The following is a 23,308-nucleotide window of genomic DNA, read 5'->3' on the forward strand; positions in this document are numbered from 1 at the left end:
AGTGATAGACTTAGCTGTCAATATTTACAGTTATATCTCTGGCCATACAATAAATTATATTTCTATTTTGCTTCAATTCGTTACTCTGTCATACTTTAAGGTTAACGACGATGTAACATGGCCACTCTCTTACTCTAACCAAGTTATTTCAAGTTTGTAAATTAATTTTACACATTGGATGGATAAAACCTACGGATCTTTTTCCAAAAGTCACTGGATGTGAACAGAAAGCCAAAGGAATGGCCAGCACTGGGGTCGAACCCGCAACCTTGGCGTTATTAGCACCACGCTCTAACCGATTGAGCTAACTGGCCACTTTTGCCCCATATCTACTCTCTTTTAATGAACTTGCTCTAATTTTGAGCCAGCTACTGTCCTCTCAAAGCTTGATCTGTCCACAGTGAAAGGTAAAATACGTTGAAAGTTGACTAATTCTTAGAGAGCCCATCAAAAGCATAGGAACCAATCTTAAATGAGAATTGACAAGCTTTTTTTATATTATGAGCAATATGTTGCCACCAAACACTCTAACTTGTCACGTGATGAGCCAGTAAATTACGCCATTGCTTGGATTAGTTTTTGCCTGCATTACAATTAGTGATAGACTTAGCTGTCAATATTTACAGTTATATCGAATTCCAGTTGCCCAAAACTTCTTAAAAAACGCTTAGAAACTGAAATCTCTGGCCATACAATAGATTATATTTCTATTTTGCTTCAAGTCGCTTGGATTAGTTTTGCCTGCATTACAATTAGTGATAGACTTAGCTGTCAATATTTACATTTATATCGAATTCCAGTTGCCCAAAACTTCTTAAAAAACGCTTAGAAACTGAAATCTCTGGCCATACAATAGATTATATTTCTATTTTGCTTCAATTCGTTACTCTGTCATACTTTAAGGTTAACGACGATCTAACATGGCCACTCTCTTACTCTAACCAAGTTATTTCAAATTTGTAAATTAATTTTACACATTGGATGGATAAAACCTACGGATCTTTTTCCAAAAGTCACCGGATGTGAACAGAAAGCCAAAGGAATGGCCAGCACGGGGGTCGAACCCGCAACCTTGGCGTTATTAGCACCACGCTCTAACCGATTGAGCTAACCGGCACTTTTGTCCCATATCTACTCTCTTTTAATGAACTTGCTCTAATTTTGAGCCAGCTACTGACCTCTCAAAGCTTGATCTGTCCACAGTGAAAGGTAAAATACGTTGAAAGTTGACTAATTCTTAGAGAGCCCATTAAAATCATAGGAACCAATCTTAAATGAGAATTGACAAGCTTTTTTTATATTATGAGCAATATGTTGCCACCAACCACTCTAACTTGTCACGTGATGAGCCAGTAAATTACGCCATTGCTTGGATTAGTTTTTGCCTGCATTACAATTAGTGATAGACTTAGCTGTCAATATTTACAGTTATATCTCTGGCCATACAATAAATTATATTTCTATTTTGCTTCAATTCGTTACTCTGTCATACTTTAAGGTTAACGACGATCTAACATGGCCACTCTCTTACTCTAACCAAGTTATTTCAAATTTGTAAATTAATTTTACACATTGGAAGGATAAAACCTACGGATCTTTTTCCAAAAGTCACCGGATGGGAACAGAAAGCCAAAGGAATGGCCAGCACGGGGGTCGAACCCGCAACCTTGGCGTTATTAGCACCACGCTCTAACCGATTGAGCTAACCGGCACGATTGTCCCATATCTACTCTCTTTTAATGAACTTGCTCTAATTTTGAGCCAGCTACTGACCTCTCAAAGCTTGATCTGTCCACAGTGAAAGGTAAAATACGTTGAAAGTTGACTAATTCTTAGAGAGCCCATTAAAATCATAGGAACCAATCTTAAATGAGAATTGACAAGCTTTTTTTATATTATGAGCAATATGTTGCCACCAACCACTCTAACTTGTCACGTGATGAGCCAGTAAATTACGCCATTGCTTGGATTAGTTTTTGCCTGCATTACAATTAGTGATAGACTTAGCTGTCAATATTTACAGTTATATCTCTGGCCATACAATAAATTATATTTCTATTTTGCTTCAATTCGTTACTCTGTCATACTTTAAGGTTAACGACGATGTAACATGGCCACTCTCTTACTCTAACCAAGTTATTTCAAGTTTGTAAATTAATTTTACACATTGGATGGATAAAACCTACGGATCTTTTTCCAAAAGTCACTGGATGTGAACAGAAAGCCAAAGGAATAGCCAGCACGGGGGTCGAACCCTCAACCTTGGCGTTATTAGTACCACGCTCTAACTGATTGAGCTAACTGGCCACTTTTGCCCCTTATCTACTCTCTTTTAATGAACTTGCTCTAATTTTGAGCCAACTACTGACCTCTCAAAGCTTGATCTGTCCACAGTGAAAGGTAAAATACGTTGAAAGTTGACTAATTCTTAGAGAGCCCATCAAAAGCATAGGAACCAATCCTAAATGAGAATTGACAAGCTTTTTTTATATTATGAGCAATATGTTGCCACCAACCACTCTAACTTGTCACGTGATGAGCCAGTAAATTACGCCATTGCTTGGATTAGTTTTTGCCTGCATTACAATTAGTGATAGACTTAGCTGTCAATATTTACAGTTATATCGAATTCCAGTTGCCCAAAACTTCTTAAAAAACGCTTAGAAACTGAAATCTCTGGCCATACAATAGATTATATTTCTATTTTGCTTCAAGTCGCTTGGATTAGTTTTGCCTGCATTACAATTAGTGATAGACTTAGCTGTCAATATTTACATTTATATCGAATTCCAGTTGCCCAAAACTTCTTAAAAAACGCTTAGAAACTGAAATCTCTGGCCATACAATAGATTATATTTCTATTTTGCTTCAATTCGTTACTCTGTCATACTTTAAGGTTAACGACGATGTAACATGGCCACTCTCTTACTCTAACCAAGTTGTTTCAAGTTTGTAAATTAATTTTACACATTGGATGGATAAAACCTACGGATCTTTTTCCAAAAGTCACTGGATGTAAACAGAATGCCAAAGGAATGGCCAGCACTGGGGTCGAACCCGCAACCTTGGCGTTATTAGCACCACGCTCTAACCGATTGAGCTAACCGGCCACTTTTGTCCCATATCTACTCTCTTTTAATGAACTTGCTCTAATTTTGAGCCAGCTACTGACCTCTCAAAGCTTGATCTGTCCACAGTGAAAGGTAAAATACATTGAAAGTTGACTAATTCTTAGAGAGCCCATTAAAAGCATAGGAACCAATCTTAAATGAGAATTGACAAGCTTTTTTTATATTATGAGCAATATGTTGCCACCAACCACTCTAACTTGTCACGTGATGAGCCAGTAAATTACGCCATTGCTTGGATTAGTTTTTGCCTGCATTACAATTAGTGATAGACTTAGCTGTCAATATTTACAGTTATATCGAATTCCAGTTGCCCAAAATTTCTTAAAAAACGCTTAGAAACTGAAATCTCTGGCCATACAATAGATTATATTTCTATTTTGCTTCAAGTCGCTTGGATTAGTTTTGCCTGCATTACAATTAGTGATAGACTTAGCTGTCAATATTTAAAGTTATATCGAATTTCAGTTGCCCAAAACGTCTTAAAAAACGCTTAGAAACTGAAATCTCTGGCCATACAATAGATTATATTTCTATTTTGCTTCAATTCGTTACTCTGTCATACTTTAAGGTTAACGACGATGTAACATGGCCACTCTCTTACTCTAACCAAGTTGTTTCAAGTTTGTAAATTCATATTACACATTGGATGGATAAAACCTACGGATCTTTTTCCAAAAGTCACTAGATGTAAACAGAATACCAAAGGAATGGCCAGCACGGGGGTCGAAACCGCAACCTTGGCGGTATTAGCACCACGCTCTAACCGATTGAGCTAACCGGCCACTTTTGTCCCATATCTACTCTCTTTTAATGAACTTGCTCTAATTTTGAGCCAGCTACTGACCTCTCAAAGCTTGATCTGTCCACAGTGAAAGGTAAAATACGTTGAAAGTTGACTAATTCTTAGAGAGCCCATTAAAATCATAGGAACCAATCTTAAATGAGAATTGACAAGCTTTTTTTATATTATGAGCAATATGTTGCCACCAACCACTCTAACTTGTCACGTGATGAGCCAGTAAATTACGCCATTGCTTGGATTAGTTTTTGCCTGCATTACAATTAGTGATAGACTTAGCTGTCAATATTTACAGTTATATCGAATTCCAGTTGCCCAAAACTTCTTAAAAAACGCTTAGAAACTGAAATCTCTGGCCATACAATAGATTATATTTCTATTTTGCTTCAAGTCGCTTGGATTAGTTTTGCCTGCATTACAATTAGTGATAGACTTAGCTGTCAATATTTACATTTATATCGAATTCCAGTTGCCCAAAACTTCTTAAAAAACGCTTAGAAACTGAAATCTCTGGCCATACAATAGATTATATTTCTATTTTGCTTCAATTCGTTACTCTGTCATACTTTAAGGTTAACGACGATGTAACATGGCCACTCTCTTACTCTAACCAAGTTGTTTCAAGTTTGTAAATTAATTTTACACATTGGATGGATAAAACCTACGGATCTTTTTCCAAAAGTCACTGGATGTAAACAGAATGCCAAAGGAATGGCCAGCACTGGGGTCGAACCCGCAACCTTGGCGTTATTAGCACCACGCTCTAACCGATTGAGCTAACCGGCCACTTTTGTCCCATATCTACTCTCTTTTAATGAACTTGCTCTAATTTTGAGCCAGCTACTGACCTCTCAAAGCTTGATCTGTCCACAGTGAAAGGTAAAATACATTGAAAGTTGACTAATTCTTAGAGAGCCCATTAAAAGCATAGGAACCAATCTTAAATGAGAATTGACAAGCTTTTTTTATATTATGAGCAATATGTTGCCACCAACCACTCTAACTTGTCACGTGATGAGCCAGTAAATTACGCCATTGCTTGGATTAGTTTTTGCCTGCATTACAATTAGTGATAGACTTAGCTGTCAATATTTACAGTTATATCGAATTCCAGTTGCCCAAAATTTCTTAAAAAACGCTTAGAAACTGAAATCTCTGGCCATACAATAGATTATATTTCTATTTTGCTTCAAGTCGCTTGGATTAGTTTTGCCTGCATTACAATTAGTGATAGACTTAGCTGTCAATATTTAAAGTTATATCGAATTTCAGTTGCCCAAAACGTCTTAAAAAACGCTTAGAAACTGAAATCTCTGGCCATACAATAGATTATATTTCTATTTTGCTTCAATTCGTTACTCTGTCATACTTTAAGGTTAACGACGATGTAACATGGCCACTCTCTTACTCTAACCAAGTTGTTTCAAGTTTGTAAATTCATATTACACATTGGATGGATAAAACCTACGGATCTTTTTCCAAAAGTCACTAGATGTAAACAGAATACCAAAGGAATGGCCAGCACGGGGGTCGAAACCGCAACCTTGGCGGTATTAGCACCACGCTCTAACCGATTGAGCTAACCGGCCACTTTTGTCCCATATCTACTCTCTTTTAATGAACTTGCTCTAATTTTGAGCCAGCTACTGACCTCTCAAAGCTTGATCTGTCCACAGTGAAAGGTAAAATACGTTGAAAGTTGACTAATTCTTAGAGAGCCCATTAAAATCATAGGAACCAATCTTAAATGAGAATTGACAAGCTTTTTTTATATTATGAGCAATATGTTGCCACCAACCACTCTAACTTGTCACGTGATGAGCCAGTAAATTACGCCATTGCTTGGATTAGTTTTTGCCTGCATTACAATTAGTGATAGACTTAGCTGTCAATATTTACAGTTATATCTCTGGCCATACAATAAATTATATTTCTATTTTGCTTCAATTCATTACTCTGTCATACTTTAAGGTTAACGACGATGTAACATCGCCACTCTCTTACTCTAACCAAGTTATTTCAAGTTTGTAAATTAATTTTACACATTGGATGGATAAAACCTACGGATCTTTTTCCAAAAGTCACTGGATGTGAACAGAAAGCCAAAGGAATGGCCAGCACGGGGGTCGAACCCGCAACCTTGGCATTATTAGCACCACGCTCTAACCGATTGAGCTAACCAGCCACTTTTGCCCCATATCTACTCTCTTTTAATGAACTTGCTCTAATTTTGAGCCAGCTACTGACCTCTCAAAGCTTGATCTGTCCACAGTGAAAGGTACAATACGTTGAAAGTTGACTAATTCTTAGAGAGCCCATCAAAAGCATAGGAACCAATCTTAAATGAGAATTGACAAGCTTTTTTTATATTATGAGCAATATGTTGCCACCAACCACTCTAACTTGTCACGTGATGAGCCAGTAAATTACGCCATTGCTTGGATTAGTTTTTGCCTGCATTACAATTAGTGATAGACTTAGCAGTCAATATTTACAGTTATATCGAATTCCAGTTGCCCAAAACTTCTTAAAAAACGCTTAGAAACTGAAATCTCTGGCCATACAATAGATTATATTTCTATTTTGCTTCAAGTCGCTTGGATTAGTTTTGCCTGCATTACAATTAGTGATAGACTTAGCTGTCAATATTTAAAGTTATATCGAATTCCAGTTGCCCAAAACGTCTTAAAAAACGCTTAGAAACTGAAATCTCTGGCCATACAATAGATTATATTTCTATTTTGCTTCAATTCGTTACTTTGTCATACTTTAAGGTTAACGACGATGTAACATGGCCACTCTCTTACTCTAACCAAGTTATTTCAAGTTTGTAAATTAATTTTACACATTGGATGGATAAAACCTACGGATCTTTTTCCAAAAGTCACTGGATGCAAACAGAATGCCAAAGGAATGGCCAGCACGGGGGTCGAACTTGCAACCTTTGCGTTATTAGCACCACACTCTAACCGATTGAGCTAAATGGCCACTTTTGTCCCATTTCTAATCTCTTTTAATGAACTTGCTCTAATTTTGAGCCAGCTACTGACCTCTCAAAGCTTGATCTGTCCACAGTGAAAGGTAAAATACGTTGAAAGTTGACTAATTCTTAGAGAGCCCATCAAAAGCATAGGAACCAATCTTAAATGAGAATTGACAAGCTTTTTTTATATTATGAGCAATATGTTGCCACCAACCACTCTAACTTGTCACGTGATGAGCCAGTAAATTACGCCATTGCTTGGATTAGTTTTTGCCTGCATTACAATTAGTGATAGACTTAGCTGTCAATATTTACAGTTATATCGAATTCCAGTTGCCCAAAACTTCTTAAAAAACGCTTAATAACTGAAATCTCTGGCCATACAATAGATTATATTTCTATTTTGCTTCAAGTCGCTTGGATTAGTTTTGCCTGCATTACAATTAGTGATAGACTTAGCTGTCAATATTTAAAGTTATATCGAATTCCAGTTGCCCAAAACGTCTTAAAAAACGCTTAGAAACTGAAATCTCTGGCCATACAATAGATTATATTTCTATTTTGCTTCAATTCGTTACTCTGTCATACTTTAAGGTTAACGACGATGTAACATGGCCACTCTCTTACTCTAACCAAGTTATTTCAAGTTTGTAAATTAATTTTACACATTGGATGGATAAAACCTACGGATCTTTTTCCAAAAGTCACTGGATGCAAACAGAATGCCAAAGGAATGGCCAGCACGGGGGTCGAACCCGCAACCTTTGCGTTATTAGCACCACACTCTAACCGATTGAGCTAAATGGCCACTTTTGTCCCATTTCTAATCTCTTTTAATGAACTTGCTCTAATTTTGAGCCAGCTACTGACCTCTCAAAGCTTGATCTGTCCACAGTGAAAGGTAAAATACGTTGAAAGTTGACTAATTCTTAGAGAGCCCATCAAAAGCATAGGAACCAATCTTAAATGAGAATTGACAAGCTTTTTTTATATTATGAGCAATATGTTGCCACCAACCACTCTAACTTGTCACGTGATGAGCCAGTAAATTACGCCATTGCTTGGATTAGTTTTTGCCTGCATTACAATTAGTGATAGACTTAGCTGTCAATATTTACAGTTATATCGAATTCCAGTTGCCCAAAACTTCTTAAAAAACGCTTAGAAACTGAAATCTCTGGCCATACAATAGATTATATTTCTATTTTGCTTCAAGTCGCTTGGATTAGTTTTGCCTGCATTACAATTAGTGATAGACTTAGCTGTCAATATTTACAGTTATATCGAATTCCAGTTGCCCAAAACGTCTTAAAAAATGCTTAGAAACTGAAATCTCTGGCCATACAATAGATTATATTTCTATTTTGCTTCAATTCGTTACTCTGTCATACTTTAAGGTTAACGACGATGTAACATGGCCACTCTCTTACTCTAACCAAGTTGTTTCAAGTTTGTAAATTAATTTTACACATTGGATGGATAAAACCTACGGATCTTTTTCCAAAAGTCACTGGATGTAAACAGAATGCCAAAAGAATGGCCAGCACTGGGGTCGAACCCGCAACCTTGGCGTTATTAGCACCACGCTCTAACCGATTGAGCTAACCGGCCACTTTTGTCCCATATCTACTCTCTTTTAATGAACTTGCTCTAATTTTGAGCCAGCTACTGACCTCTCAAAGCTTGATCTGTCCACAGTGAAAGGTAAAATACGTTGAAAGTTGACTAATTCTTAGAGAGCCCATCAAATGCATAGGAACCAACCTTAAATGAGAATTGACAAGCTTTTTTTATATTATGAGCAATATGTCGCCACCAACCACTCTAACTTGTCACGTGATGAGCCAGTAAATTACGCCATTGCTTGGATTAGTTTTTGCCTGCATTACAATTAGTGATAGACTTAGTTGTCAATATTTACAGTTATATCTCTGGCCATACAATAAATTATATTTCTATTTTGCTTCAATTCGTTACTCTGTCATACTTTAAGGTTAACGACGATGTAACATGGCCACTCTCTTACTCTAACCAAGTTATTTCAAGTTTGTAAATTAATTGTACACATTGGATGGATAAAACCTACGGATCTTTTTCCAAAAGTCACTGGATGTGAACAGAAAGCCAAAGGAATGGCCAGCACGGGGGTCGAACCCGCAACCTTGGCGTTATTAGCACCACGCTCTAACCGATTGAGCTAACCGGCCACTTTTGCCCCATATCAACTCTCTTTTAATGAACTTACTCTAATTTTGAGCCAGCTACTGACCTCTCAAAGCTTGATCTGTCCACAGTGAAAGGTACAATACATTGAAAGTTGACTAGTTCTTAGAGAGGCCATCAAAAGCATAGGAACCAATCTTAAATGAGAATTGACAAGCTTTTTTTATATTATGAGCAATATATTGCCACCAACCACTCTAACTTGTCACGTGATGAGCCAGTAAATTACGCCATTGCTTGGATTAGTTTTTGCCTGCATTACAATTAGTGATAGACTTAGCTGTCAATATTTACAGTTATATCGAATTCCAGTTGCCTAAAACGTCTTAAAAAACGCTTAGAAACTGAAATCTCTGGCCATACAATAGATTATATTTCTATTTTGCTTCAAGTCGCTTGGATTAGTTTTGCCTGCATTACAATTAGTGATAGACTTAGCTGTCAATATTTAAAGTTATATCGAATTCCAGTTGCCCAAAACGTCTTAAAAAACGCTTAGAAACAGAAATCTCTGGCCATACAATAGATTATATTTCTATTTTGCTTTAATTCGTTACTCTGTCATACTTTAAGGTTAACGACGATGTAACATGGCCACTCTCTTACTCTAACCAAGTTATTTCAAGTTTGTAAATTAATTTTACACATTGGATGGATAAAACCTACGGATCTTTTTCCAAAAGTCACTGGATGTAAACAGAAAGCCAAAGGAATAGCCAGCACATGGGTCGAACCCGCAACCTTGCCGTTATTAGCACCACGCTCTAACCGATTGAGCTAACCGGCCACTTTTGCCCCATATCTACTCTCTTTTAATGAACTTGCTCTAATTTTGAGCCAGCTACTGACCTCTCAAAGCTTGATCTGTCCACAGTGAAAGGTAACATACGTTGAAAGTTGACTAATTCTTAGAGAGCCCATCAAAACCATAGGAACCAATCTTAAATGAGAATTGACAAGCTTTTTTTATCTTATGAGCAATATGTTGCCACCAACCACTCTAACTTGTCACGTGATGGGCCAGTAAATTACGCCATTGCTTGGATTAGTTTTTGCCTGCATTACAATTAGTGATAGACTTAGCTGTCAATATTTACAGTTATATCGAATTCCAGTTGCCAAAAACTTCTTAAAAAATGCTTAGAAACTGAAATCTCTGGCCATACAATAGATTATATTTCTATTTTGCTTCAATTCGTTACTCTGTCATACTTTAAGGTTAACGACGATGTAACATGGCCACTCTCTTGCTCTAACCAAGTTATTTCAAGTTTGTAAATTAGTTTTACACATTGGATGGATAAAACCTACGGATCTTTTTCCAAAAGTCACTGGATGTAAACAGAATGCCAAAGGAATGGCCAGCACGAGGGTCGAACCCGCAACATTGGCGTTATTAGCACCACGCTCTAACCGATTGAGCTAAATGGCCACTTTTGTCCCATATCTACTCTCTTTTAATGAACTTGCTCTAATTTTGAGCCAGCTACTGACCTCTCAAAGCTTGATCTGTCCACAGTGAAAGGTAAAATACGTTGAAAGTTGACTAATTCTTAGAGAGCCCATCAAAAGCATAGGAACCAATCTTAAATGAGAATTGACAAGCTTTTTTTATATTATGAGCAATATGTTGCCACCAACCACTCTAACTTGTCACGTGATGAGCCAGTAACTTACGCCATTGCTTGGATTAGTTTTTGCCTGCATTACAATTAGTGATAGACTTAGCTGTCAATATTTACAGTTATATCTCTGGCCATACAATAAATTATATTTCTATTTTGCTTCAATTCGTTACTCTGTCATACTTTAAGGTTAACGACGATGTAACATCGCCACTCTCTTACTCTAACCAAGTTATTTCAAGTTTGTAAATTAATTTTACATATTGGATGGATAAAACCTACGGATCTTTTTCCAAAAGTCACTGGATGTGAACAGAAAGCCAAAGGAATGGCCAGCACGGGGGTCGAACCCGCAACCTTGGCATTATTAGCATCACGCTCTAACCGATTGAGCTAACCGGCCACTTTTGCCCCATATCTACTCTCTTTTAATAAACTTGCTCTAATTTTGAGCCAGCTACTGACCTCTCAAAGCTTGATCTGTCCACGGTGAAAGGTACAATACGTTGAAAGTTGACTAATTCTTAGAGAGCCCATCAAAAGCATAGGAACCAATCTTAAATGAGAATTGACAAGCTTTTTTTATATTATGAGCAATATGTTGCCTCCAACCACTCTAACTTGTCACGTGATGAGCCAGTAAATTACGCCATTGCTTGGATTAGTTTTTGCCTGCATTACAATTAGTGATAGACTTAGCTGTCAATATTTACAGTTATATCGAATTCCAGTTGCCCAAAACTTCTTAAAAAACGCTTAGAAACTGAAATCTCTGGCCATACAATAGATTATATTTCTATTTTGCTTCAAGTCGCTTGGATTAGTTTTGCCTGCATTACAATTAGTGATAGACTTAGCTGTCAATATTTACAGTTATATCGAATTCCAGTTGCCCAAAACGTCTTAAAAAACGCTTAGAAACTGAAATCTCTGGCCATACAATAGATTATATTTCTATTTTGCTTCAATTCGTTACTCTGTCAAACTTTAAGGTTAACGACGATGTAACATGGCCACTCTCTTACTCTAACCAAGTTATTTCAAGTTTGTAAATTAATTTTACACATTGGATGGATAAAACCTACGGATCTTTTTCCAAAAGTTACTGGATGTGAACAGAAAGCCAATGGAATGGCCAGCACGGGGGTCAAACCCGCAACCTTGGTGTTATTAGTAGAGTTGAGCGCGGTTCGTGGTTCGTGGTTCTCCAGTTCTAGGCTCGAGTGATTTTGGGGCCTGTTCTAGATCGAACTAGAACTCGAGCTTTTTGCAAAAGCTCGAAAGTTCTAGAAACGTTCGAGAACGGTTCTAGCAGCAAAAAAACAGCTAATTCCTAGCTGGCTTTCCGCTGTAATAGTGTAAGTCACTCTGTGACTCACACTATTATGACATTTCAGTGTATTGTGTGCGTGAACAGCGCCTTCAGATCACTCCTGTTTGTATAATGGTGATCGCCATTTTTTTTTTTTTCCTTGTCTTCCTTCCCTAAGCGCGCACGTCTTGTGGGGCGGGCCAGCATGTCAGCCAATTCCAGACACACACACAGCTAAGTGGACTTTTAGCCAGAGAAGCAACGGCATGTGTGATAGGATGTCCATGTCACATGTCCCTGCATTATAAAACCGGACATTTTCCTCCAGGACGCCATTATCTCTTCTGCGTCCTTGGTGTCAAACATCACTGGCGCAGCTCCGTCCTGAGTCCTATCGCTGATACAGCTGTATGCGCTCTATACACAGCGCTGGACAGCATAGGGATAGCACTTTCCATCAGTCCTTTTAAGGGCTCGTACCGGCAGGGTCAGAGCCATAGGTGACAGGTCCTGAAAACAGCGACAGCGTCTGTGTAGCAAAGGTCAGGGATTTCCTCCCTGCATTTCCCTATTAGGAGGGAATAGAAAGGCAGGCTTCCATTCCTCTACCCAGAGGCCCACAATCCTGGCACTGTACCCTCCTGTCCTCTGCACACTCCAACTCATTATAACTAAGCCATTATACTAGCAAACACTCAGTGTACCTAGTGGCATCCTAAACGTGGCTATTGGACTTTTGTCTAGTCACACTAGTGCAAAGACATTTGCAGCACCTCTACCTGCATTGCACACTCCAACTCATTATAACTAAGCCATTATACTAGCAAACACTCAGTGTACCTAGTCGCATCCTAAACATGGCTATTGGACTTTTGTCTAGTCACACTAGTGCAAAGACATTTGCAGCACCTCTACCTGCATTGCACACTCCAACTCATTATAACTAAGCCATTATACTAGCAAACACTCAGTGTACCTAGTGGCATCCTAAACGTGGCTATTGGACTTTTGTCTAGTCACACTAGTGCAAAGACATTTGCAGCACCTCTACCTGCATTGCACACTCCAACTCATTATAACTAAGCCATTATACTAGCAAACACTCAGTGTACCTAGTGGCATCCTAAACATGGCTATTGGACTTTTGTCTAGTCACACTAGTGCAAAGACATTTGCAGCACCTCTACCTGCATTGCACACTCCAACTCATTATAACTAAGCCATTATACTAGCAAACACTCAGTGTACCTAGTGGCATCCTAAACGTGGCTATTGGACTTTTGTCTAGTCACACTAGGTCAAAGACATTTGCAGCACCTCTACCTGCATTGCACACTCCAACTCATTATAACTAAGCCATTATACAAGAAAACACTCAGTGTACCTAGTGGCATCCTAAACGTGGCTATTGGACTTTTGTCTAGTGAAACTAGTGCAAAGACATTTGCAGCACCTCTACCTGCATTGCAAACTCCAACTCATTATAACTAAGCCATTATACTAGCAAACACTCAGTGTACCTAGTGGCATCCTAAACGTGGCTATTGGACTTTTGTCTAGTCACACTAGTGCAAAGACATTGGCAGCACCTCTACCTGCATTGCACACTCCAACTCATTATAACTAAGCCATTATACTAGCAAACACTCAGTGTACCTAGTGGCATCCTAAACGTGGCTATTGGACTTTTGTCTAGTCACACTAGTGCAAAGACATTGGCAGCACCTCTACCTGCATTGCACAATTCAACTCATTATAACTAAGCCATTATACTAGCAAACACTCAGTGTACCTAGTGGCATCCTAAACGTGGCTATTGGACTTTTGTCTAGTCACACTAGTGCAAAGACATTTGCAGCACCTCTACCTGCATTGCACACTCCAACTCATTATAACTAAGCCATTATACTAGCAAACACTCAGTGTACCTAGTGGCATCTTAAACGTGGCTATTGGACTTTTGTCTAGTCACACTAGTGCAAAGACATTGGCAGCACCTCTACCTGCATTGCACACTCCAACTCATTATAACTAAGCCATTATACTAGCAAACACTCAGTGTACCTAGTGGCATCCTAAACGTGGCTATTGGACTTTTGTCTAGTCACACTAGTGCAAAGACATTGGCAGCACCTCTACCTGCATTGCACACTCCAACTCATTATAACTAAGCCATTATACTAGCAAACACTCAGTGTACCTAGTGGCATCCTAAACGTGGCTATTGGACTTTTGTCTAGTCACACTAGTGCAAAGACATTTGCAGCACCTCTACCTGCATTTCACACTCCAACTCATTATAACTAAGCCATTATACTAGCAAACACTCAGTGTACCTAGTGGCATCCTAAACGTGGCTATTGGACTTTTGTCTAGTCACACTAGTGCAAAGACATTGGCAGCACCTCTACCTGCATTGCACACTCCAACTCATTATAACTAAGCCATTATACTAGCAAACACACAGTGTACCTAGTGGCATCCTAAACGTGGCTATTGGACTTTTGTCTAGTCACACTAGTGCAAAGACATTTGCAGCACCTCTACCTGCATTGCACACTCCAACTCATTATAACTAAGCCATTATACTAGCAAACACTCAGTGTACCTAGTGGCATCTTAAACGTGGCTATTGGACTTTTGTCTAGTCACACTAGTGCAAAGACATTGGCAGCACCTCTACCTGCATTGCACACTCCAACTCATTATAACTAAGCCATTATACTAGCAAACACTCAGTGTACCTAGTGGCATCCTAAACGTGGCTATTGGACTTTTGTCTAGTCACACTAGGTCAAAGACATTTGCAGCACCTCTACCTGCATTGCACACTCCAACTCATTATAACTAAGCCATTATACAAGAAAACACTCAGTGTACCTAGTGGCATCCTAAACGTGGCTATTGGACTTTTGTCTAGTGAAACTAGTGCAAAGACATTTGCAGCACCTCTACCTGCATTGCAAACTCCAACTCATTATAACTAAGCCATTATACTAGCAAACACTCAGTGTACCTAGTGGCATCCTAAACGTGGCTATTGGACTTTTGTCTAGTCACACTAGTGCAAAGACATTGGCAGCACCTCTACCTGCATTGCACACTCCAACTCATTATAACTAAGCCATTATACTAGCAAACACTCAGTGTACCTAGTGGCATCCTAAACGTGGCTATTGGACTTTTGTCTAGTCACACTAGTGCAAAGACATTGGCAGCACCTCTACCTGCATTGCACAATCCAACTCATTATAACTAAGCCATTATACTAGCAAACACTCAGTGTACCTAGTGGCATCCTAAACGTGGCTATTGGACTTTTGTCTAGTCACACTAGTGCAAAGACATTTGCAGCACCTCTACCTGCATTGCACACTCCAACTCATTATAACTAAGCCATTATACTAGCAAACACTCAGTGTACCTAGTGGCATCTTAAACGTGGCTATTGGACTTTTGTCTAGTCACACTAGTGCAAAGACATTGGCAGCACCTCTACCTGCATTGCACACTCCAACTCATTATAACTAAGCCATTATACTAGCAAACACTCAGTGTACCTAGTGGCATCCTAAACGTGGCTATTGGACTTTTGTCTAGTCACACTAGTGCAAAGACATTTGCAGCACCTCTACCTGCATTTCACACTCCAACTCATTATAACTAAGCCATTATACTAGCAAACACTCAGTGTACCTAGTGGCATCCTAAACGTGGCTATTGGACTTTTGTCTAGTCACACTAGTGCAAAGACATTGGCAGCACCTCTACCTGCATTGCACACTCCAACTCATTATAACTAAGCCATTATACTAGCAAACACTCAGTGTACCTAGTGGCATCCTAAACGTGGCTATTGGACTTTTGTCTAGTCACACTAGTGCAAAGACATTTGCAGCACCTCTACCTGCATTGCACACTCCAACTCATTATAACTAAGCCATTATACTAGCAAACACTCAGTGTACCTAGTGGCATCTTAAACGTGGCTATTGGACTTTTGTCTAGTCACACTAGTGCAAAGACATTGGCAGCACCTCTACCTGCATTGCACACTCCAACTCATTATAACTAAGCCATTATACTAGCAAACACTCAGTGTACCTAGTGGCATCCTAAACGTGGCTATTGGACTTTTGTCTAGTCACACTAGTGCAAAGACATTTGCAGCACCTCTACCTGCATTTCACACTCCAACTCATTATAACTAAGCCATTATACTAGCAAACACTCAGTGTACCTAGTGGCATCCTAAACGTGGCTATTGGACTTTTGTCTAGTCACACTAGTGCAAAGACATTGGCAGCACCTCTACCTGCATTGCACACTCCAACTCATTATAACTAAGCCATTATACTAGCAAACACTCAGTGTACCTAGTGGCATCCTAAACGTGGCTATTGGACTTTTGTCTAGTCACACTAGTGCAAAGACATTTGCAGCACCTCTACCTGCATTGCACACTCCAACTCATTATAACTAAGCCATTATACTAGCAAACACTCAGTGTACCTAGTGGCATCCTAAACGTGGCTATTGGACTTTTGTCTAGTCACACTAGTGCAAAGACATTGGCAGCACCTCTCCCTGCATTGCACACTCCAACTCATTATAACTAAGCCATTATATTAGCAAACACTCAGTGTACCTAGTGGCATCCTAAACGTGGCTATTGGACTTTTGTCTAGTGACACTAGTGCAAAGACATTGGCAGCACCTCTGCCTGCATTGCACACTCCAACTCATTATAACTAAGGCATTATACTAGCAAACACTCAGTGTACCTAGTGGCATCCTAAACGTGGCTATTGGACTTTTGTCTAGTCACACTAGTGCAAAGACATTTGCAGCACCTCTGCCTGCATTGCACACTCCAACTCATTATAACTAAGCCATTATACTAGCAAACACTCAGTGTACCTAGTGGCATCCTAAACGTGGCTATTGGACTTTTGTCTAGTCACACTAGTGCAAAGACATTTGCAGCACCTCTGCCTGCATTGCACACTCCAACTCATTATAACTAAGCCATTATACTAGTAAACACTCAGTGTACCTAGTGGCATCCTAAACGTGGCTATTGGACTTTTGTACAGTCACACTAGTGCAAAGACATTTGCAGCACCTCTACCTGCATTGCACACTCCAACTCATTATAACTAAGCCATTATACTAGCAAACACTCAGTGTACCTAGTGGCATCCTAAACGTGGCTATTGGACTTTTGTCTAGTCACACTAGTGCAAAGACATTTGCAGCACCTCTACCTGCATTGCACACTCCAACTCATTATAACTAAGCCATTATACTAGCCAACACTGCTGCCAGTTTAAGGGCCGTAGTTGCATTGTCAGGGATATTTATTCTTTATTATTCTGCTGTTAATAAAGATAGACCACCGCTGCAATCTACACCACCTCTCAATTTTTACTACCACATTTTAAGTGCACAATCTTGTCGCAATCAACATGAGTGGCAAAATGACAGATGCTGGTGGAAAGGGGAAGAGGCGTGGTGGAAAAGGAAAAAAAGGTTTTGTCCGTGGGGAAGGTGGCAAAGCTCCATTATCATCTGTTGAAGATAGACCATCTACCAGCAAAAGTAAGATGTCTACTACTTACCGTGGACAATCCGAAGCGCTCCCTTTTTTACGGAAACGAACAACAGGAACAAAGGTAGATGATGGCCAAAAAAGAAAAATGCTTGAATGGATCTCAAGTGGTCCAACAAGTGCCCTCTCAGCCACTTCAAGTACCGCATCCAAAAAACACCAGTCCTCTGAGTTGTCATCCCAATCAAACTTGCTTTCTCCCAGCTCTGAAGTCTCCATCAGCCCTGCACAGTATGGTGGAACTGAGATGGCTGAGTCTGCAGAGCTGTTCAGTCACACTATAGCCTGGGAATCAGAGGTCTGCTCCCAAGCTACAGTGAGTACAGAACAGGAAATGGTCTGCAGTGATGCCCAGAACCTTTGTGACTCTGATTCAGGCCGTGAGGACCAAGTTTCTGAGCATAATGTTGACCCTTTGTCACAAACTGTAACACCTGTGGTTATAGACAATGAGGAACATACTGATGAAGATGAGACGCAGATACCCGATTGGGATGACAACTTAAATATTCGGTCAGGGCAAGAAGAGGCTCGGTCTGAGGGGGAGGGGAGTGCAAACACAACAATTGATGATGAAGTTCTAGATCCCACCTACTGTCAACCCCCAGTCAGGCACTCGAGGAGGTCAACAGAGGCGGTGGAGGAGGATGCAACCGACGACGAAGTTACCTTGCGCCTTCCTGGACAGAGTCAGAGCACTGGTAGCACGTCTACAACTGCATCCTCAGCCACCACTCTGCCTATGAGCATTATTCGGGGTGGATCAACAGGTCGCATGGCCTCTAAGCCTTGCCTAGCCTGGTCCTTTTTTGACATAGAAAAAGATCGCCCAAATTATGTGATCTGTAAACTTTGTCATGGTTCTCTTAGTAGAGGTCAAAACCTCTGCAGTTTGACAACTTCTTCCATGAATCGTCACATGAATAACTATCATAGGTCCCGATGGGAAGCTCACTGTGCTGCAATGCGGCCTAGCGGAGCGAACCATCCATGGCCTGCCCCTTCCAGTGCATCCGCGCGCTTTTCATCTTCTAGGACTGTGGGGACAGCTGTCACACCTGTTTTTCCACGCACAACTTCCACCACTGTAACCGCAACAGGCAGTTTGCTTGGCAGGTCGTCAGTTGGTTTGGAAGGGGAAACAAGTGAGTGTGTACAGCTCTCTCAGACATCGATAGCACTAACGTTGGATGAAGGCAACATCATGTCTCCGCCTGCACTTTCCTCACAAACCTGCATTTTTCCAGGGACACCCTACTCAACACCGTCTACACACAGCAGCCAGATCTCTGTCCCTCAGATGTGGTCAAATAAAAGGCCACTTCCTGCGACCCATGACAAAGCTAAGAGGTTGACTCTATCCCTCTGTAAGCTGTTGGCTACCGAAATGCTGCCTTTCCGCCTAGTGGACACACAGGATTTAGAGACCTTATGTCTGTCGCTGTGCCCCAGTACCAGATGCCTAGTCGTCACTACTTCTCTAAGAAAGGTGTGCCCGCGCTACACCAGCATGTCGCACACAACATCACCGCTTCCTTGAGAAACACTGTGTGAACGGGTGCATTTCACCACCGATACTTGGACCAGTAAGCATGGACAGGGACGTTACATGTCGCTGACTGGGCACTGGGTAACTATGGTGATAGATGGTGAAAGGTCTGCTGCACAAGTCTTGCCATCCCCATGACTTGTGTGTCAATCCTCTGTCTGTCCAAGTTCCGCCACTGCTTCTGCCTCCTCCACCTCATCTGGGTCCTCCACCTCCGCCCCAAGCCTGCCTGGTCAGGCCACCAGCGTTCTCACTGCGCAGAAGGAATCACGCACCCCTCATTACTATGCTGGCAGCAGAGCGCAACGGCATCAGGCGGTCTTTAGCTTGACATGTCTTGGGAATAAGAGTCACACAGCTGAGGAGTTGTGGTCAGCTCTGCGGTCCGAGTTTAATAAATGGTTGTCTCCACTCAACCTGCAGCCTGGTAAGGCCGTGTGCGACAATGCTGCAAACCTGGGTGCGACCCTTCGCCTGGGCAAGGTGACACACGTACCTTGTATGGCTCACGTGTTGAACCTTGTCGTCCAGCAATTTTTAACACACTATCCCGGCCTAGATGGCCTTCTGAACAGGGCACGAAAACTGTCTGCTCACTTCCGCCGTTCAAGCGCCGCAGCTGAGCGACTTGCATCGCTCCAGAAGTCTTTCGGCCTGCCGGTTCATCGCCTGAAATGCGATGTGGCGACACCCTGGAATTCAACTCTCCACATGTTACAGCGACTGTGGCAGCACCGCCGAGCCCTGGAGCAATACGTCATGACGTATAGCCTGGGCCAACGAGATGCAGAGGTGGGGCAGATCACCCTGATGGAGTGGTCTCAGATCAAGGACCTATGCACCCTTCTGCACAGTTTCGACATGGCGACGAATATGTTTAGCGCTGACAATGCCATTATCAGCATGACGATTCCAGTCATTTACATGCTGGAGCACACGCTAAACACTATTCGGAGTCAGGGTGTGGGACAACAGGAAGGGGAGGAACTACAGGAGGACTCATATGCGCAAGGGACAACAACATCACCAAGGTCCAGACGTTCATCATCACCAACACAGCAGGCATGGGACCATGGGGGACAGGGATCAACAAGGGCGCATAGTAGCAGGCGAAATGTTGAGGAAGGTGCAGGAGAACATGAAGAAATGGAGGACGAACTGTCCATGGACATGGAAGACTCAGCGGAAGAGGGAGACCTTGGTCAAATTTCAGTTGAAAAAGGTTGGGGGGAGATGTCAGAGGAAGAAAGAACGGGTAGCACCTCTATGCCACAAACACAGCGTGGACTTGGTCCGCATGGCTGCCCAAGACACATGAGTGCCTTCTTGTTGCACTACCTCCAACATGACAGTCGTATTGTCAAAATTAGAAGTGATGATGACTACTGGATTGCCACACTATTAGATCCCCGGTACAAGTCCAAATTTTGTGACATAATTCCAGCCATAGAAAGGGACGCACGTATGCAGGAGTATCAGCAGAAGCTGTTACTCGATCTTAGCTCGGCTTTTCCACCAAACAACCGTGCAGGTGCAGGGAGTGAATCTCTCAGTTGTAACTTGCCAAACATGGGACGGTCTCGTCATCTTCAACAGTCTACCCGTACCAGTAAGACCGTATCTGGTGCTGGTAACAGCAATTTTATGGAATCTTTTCATAATTTTTTTAGACCCTCTTTTGCAAGGCCACCAGAGACAACAAGTCTGACACATAGTCAACGGCTGGAGAGGATGATACAGGAGTATCTCCAAATGAACATCGATGCCATGACTTTGCAAATGGAGCCTTGCTCCTTTTGGGCTTCAAATCTAGAAAAATGGCCAGAGCTCTCCAGTTACGCCTTGGAGATTTTGTCGTGTCCAGCTGCCAGCGTTGTCTCTGAACGTGTCTTCAGTGCTGCTGGGTGTGTGCTGACAGATAAGCGCACGCGTCTGTCCAGTGACAATGTGGACAGACTGACGTTCATCAAAATGAACAAGTCATGGATCCAGAAGGAATTTACTACCCCTGTGTCATCCTGGGGAGAGTAAATGCTTGTGGATTTGGAATGTGCTTGATGCAAATCAAAACATCCTGTTTGCAACTAGGGCACAAGTGCTGCCACTGATGGGGTGTCTGTGTGGCACAATTTTTGGAACAAAAGGGAGACTCCGCTTGGAGTCACCCTTGCTTGCTGTGTTTTTAAAAGAAGCCAAGATGAACAGAGCTGGGATCAGGAAAGACTTTGCTACCTACCCTGGTGTCATCCTGGGGACGGTTAATTAGGCCGTATTTTTGAATGTGCTTGATGCAAATCTAGCTGTGAAGTGCACAACTAGGGCACAAGTGCTGCCACTGAATGGGTGGGTGTGTGTGGGGCACAATTTTTGGAAAAAAAGGGAGACTCCGCTTGGAGTAACCCTTGCTTGCTGTGTTTTTAAAAGAAGCCAAGATGAACAGAGCTGGGATCAGGAAAGACTTTGCTACCAACCCTGGTGTTATCCTGGGGACGGTTAATTAGGCCGTATTTTTGAATGTGCTTGATGCAAATCTAGCTGTGAAGTGCACAACTAGGGCACAAGTGCTGCCACTGAATGGGTGGGTGTGTGTGGGGCACAATTTTTGGAAAAAAAGGGAGACTCCGCTTGGAGTAACCCTTGCTTGCTGTGTTTTTAAAAGAAGCCAAGATGAACAGAGCTGGGATCAGGAAAGACTTTGCTACCTACCCTGGTGTCATCCTGGGGACGGTTAATTAGGCCGTATTTTTGAATGTGCTTGATGCAAATCTAACTGTGAATTGTACAACTGGGGCACAAGTGCTGCCACTGAATGGGTGGGTGTGTGTGGGGCACAATTTTTGGAAAAAAAGGGAGACTCCGCTTGGAGCAACTCTTGCTTGCTGTGTTTTTAAAAGAAGCCAAGATGAACAGAGCTGGGATCAGGAAAGACTTTGCTACCTACCCTGGTGTCATCCTGGGGACGGTTAATTAGGCCGTATTTTTGAATGTGCTTGATGCAAATCTAGCTGTGAATTGTACAACTGGGGCACAAGTGCTGCCACTGAATGGGTGGGTGTGTGTGGGGCACAATTTTTGGAAAAAAAGGGAGACTCCGCTTGGAGTAACCCTTGCTTGCTGTGTTTTTAAAAGAAGCCAAGATGAACAGAGCTGGGATCAGGAAAGACTTTGCTACCTACCCTGGTGTCATCCTGGGGACGGTTAATTAGGCCGTATTTTTGAATGTGCTTGATGCAAATCTAGCTGTGAAGTGCACAACTAGGGCACAAGTGCTGCCACTGAATGGGTGGGTGTGTGTGGGGCACAATTTTTGGAAAAAAAGGGAGTCTCCGCTTGGAGTAACCCTTGCTTGCTGTGTTTTTAAAAGAAGCCAAGATGAACAGAGCTGGGATCAGGAGAGAGTTTGCTACCTACCCCGGTGTCATCCTGGGGACGGTTAATTAGGCCGTATTTTTGAATGTGCTTGATGCAAATCTAGCTGTGAAGTGCACAACTAGGGCACAAGTGCTGCCACTGAATGGGTGGGTGTGTGTGGGGCACAATTTTTGGAAAAAAAGGGAGTCTCCGCTTGGAGTAACCCTTGCTTGCTGTGTTTTTAAAAGAAGCCAAGATGAACAGAGCTGGGATCAGGAAAGACTTTGCTACCTACCCTGGTGTCATCCTGGGGACGGTAATTAGGCCGTATTTTTGAATGTGCTTGATGCAAATCTAGCTGTGAAGTGCACAACTAGGGCACAAGTGCTGCCAATGAATGGGTGGGTGTGTGTTGGGCACAATTTTTGGAAAAAAAGGGAGACTCCGCTTGGAGTAACCCTTGCTTGCTGTGTTTTTAAAAGAAGCCAAGATGAACAGAGCTGGGATCAGGAAAGACTTTGCTACCTACCCTGGTGTCATCCTGGGGACGGTTAATTAGGCCGTATTTTTGAATGTGCTTGATGCAAATCTAGCTGTGAAGTGCACAACTAGGGCACAAGTGCTGCCACTGAATGGGTGGGTGTGTGTGGGGCACAATTTTTGGAAAAAAAGGGAGACTCCGCTTGGAGCAACTCTTGCTTGCTGTGTTTTTAAAAGAAGCCAA

General features: G+C 41.6%; 2 non-coding genes across 2 annotated transcripts; both read right to left on the minus strand.

The window, feature by feature from the left end:
• Nucleotides 1-6,041: 6,041 nt before the first annotated feature.
• On the minus strand, nt 6,042-6,115 carry TRNAI-AAU (transfer RNA isoleucine (anticodon AAU)). The gene has a single exon. It is a non-coding gene; the product is annotated as a tRNA-Ile (tRNA).
• Nucleotides 6,116-9,046: 2,931 nt separating this feature from the next.
• On the minus strand, nt 9,047-9,120 carry TRNAI-AAU (transfer RNA isoleucine (anticodon AAU)). The gene has a single exon. It is a non-coding gene; the product is annotated as a tRNA-Ile (tRNA).
• Nucleotides 9,121-23,308: the final 14,188 nt, after the last annotated feature.

This window comes from Anomaloglossus baeobatrachus, chromosome 4 (genome assembly GCF_048569485.1).
Source record: "Anomaloglossus baeobatrachus isolate aAnoBae1 chromosome 4, aAnoBae1.hap1, whole genome shotgun sequence".
Taxonomy (NCBI): domain Eukaryota; kingdom Metazoa; phylum Chordata; class Amphibia; order Anura; family Aromobatidae; genus Anomaloglossus; species Anomaloglossus baeobatrachus.